This window comes from Pundamilia nyererei, unplaced genomic scaffold (genome assembly GCF_000239375.1).
Source record: "Pundamilia nyererei isolate P.nyererei 1_Seehausen unplaced genomic scaffold, PunNye1.0 scaffold00417, whole genome shotgun sequence".
Classification (NCBI taxonomy): domain Eukaryota; kingdom Metazoa; phylum Chordata; class Actinopteri; order Cichliformes; family Cichlidae; genus Pundamilia; species Pundamilia nyererei.
The window spans coordinates 305,361-307,552 of NW_005187818.1; positions in this window are offsets into that span (position 1 = coordinate 305,361).

Sequence of the window (2,192 nt, forward strand, 5' to 3'; positions counted from 1 at the left end):
GCGAATGGTTATCTGTCTCTGTGTGTTGGCCCTGCGACAGACTGGCGACCTGTCCAGGGTGTACCCCGCCTCTCGCCCTATGACAGCTGGGATAGGCTCCAGCACGCACCACGACCCTGGAAAGGAGAAGTGGATGGATGGATGGTGCCCTGAGGTTAAAATAGGCTTCAGGAAATGTAGCGTGTACCTTGGCTGTTAGTGGTGTAAATTGACTCGTTCTTAGGTAGTGATTCTCTATTCAAAGCACTTCTACTTTTTCTATGCTTAAGTGCTTTCTGTCAAACATTCACTCCAAGGGATGCATCAGAGAGCAAGTTGGGTTAGTCCTGTCCAAAGCACGTAGACTGGAGCAGCCTTCACATGATTGTGTCCTGCTCTACCTCCTGAGCTACAGACATCCTAAATAATATATTGCATTTAAGTGAGACACTCAGTAAGGGCATTTGTTGGGGTTTAGCATTGCTTTGCTTGGTTTGGCCTGTGGTCTCCAAAGTCAGACGTTTACCTTGAGTATATTAGCTTCACCTTTTGAAAACACAACACTTGTTTTGTTTCAGCTTTAGCATGCTAGCAGGTTATTAGGCCTCTAAAGATGCAGATCCAGTTTTTTTATGTAACTCATGTTGTGTAAAGTCATGCTAAGTGTTGCTGTGTGTGCCCAAGGGCAGTTCCAGTCAAATCTATTCCATACTGTTGACAGGAAGTGAAAGCAGTAAGTGTTCATTCTCACAGCTCTAAAGCTCACCATGAGAACATTTGACTGAAAGTTTTTGATTCATTTTTTAACTGAAGCCTTTTGGTCATTAGAAAATGTGTGTGCTTTAGACCGGAGTGATAAGTGAGCCACTGTTCAACATTTACAATTTCAAAATAAAAGCAGAAATCTTTATTTTATGTATGTGTGTTTTATCCATGTAATAGATTGTTAGCCCATTCTGGTGTCATGAATACAAACTCTTAGGAAGCCCTTGTGAGTATTTCTTGAAGATTGGCACACATGTTTACTGGGACTGGTGGTCAGAGGTCAAGGTCACTGTGATCTGACAACACAGATTTTTGCAAGCACAAAAATTCATACACTAATTCTGTCAAATGTGTATCTTATGTTTAAAAGTAATAACTGAACTTTTCTGGCTGTTTGTCTGCATCATAATCCTATTTCACATTTGGTCTTATATTAAATTGTTGACCTTAATCTTTCTGCCACTTGGAGGTGACTGTTGTTGTCATTTGACACCATTTAAATAAAATAAAATTGAACCTCGTAAATTCATTTAGTCTTTACTTTTACAAAAGTCTGGACAAACATGGACACAAACTGCAGCCTTACTGGTTTCCAGTGGTGTGCAATAACCTGGCAGTTCTCCCGTTTCTACTGCTCTCTGCTTAGAAAACATTCAACTTTGAGCTATAACATTGCACATACCCATTAATTTATGTTAGATTACACGTAGTTTCATAGGTGTCGCGGTTGGTGGTTAACATGAAGAGGACCAGATGATGGAAAAAAACAACCACAACAGACTCGAGTCGTTTCCCAGAGCTCTGAATATATTTCTCTTACAGATACAAAGGTTCAAAACCATCTTAACATGAACACCCCAACTCTGCTCCCCACCACACACACACACACACACTCCAGCTACAAATAACATATACAGTGAAATGCTGCACTCATGTTAACACACCACACATACATCTGACTGAAGGAACAATGGGCTGGGAGGTCAGTTCCTTCATTAATATGCAAATTGTCATGACCATTGATCAACAACCACTGATCAATAACCATGAGTACCATCCACAGAGAGTTGGGGAATGGCTGCAATCACAGCATTGTAAGATGGTGACAGATGTACCCAATTAGGCCCCCTCCTCAATTCAGAGATGGTCTTTCCCTTATCATGGTGTAAATGGCCTTGTACTGATGTATAGCAACTTGAAATACTCCTAAAAATGGCACTACAGCATGTAAAAATATAAAGATAAGCTCTGGCTCTTGGTTCTATGATGGCGCTTAAAGGGTTAACTCATTGGTGTGTGTTATCTGGCTTCATGGACAGATAGAGCTGGGTGTCATCTGCATAGCAGTGTAAATGTATGCTATGTCTTCTAATGATGCTGCCTAAGGGAAGCATGTATAATGTAAACAGAATTGGTCCTAGCACTAAACCCTGTGGAACTCCATAATT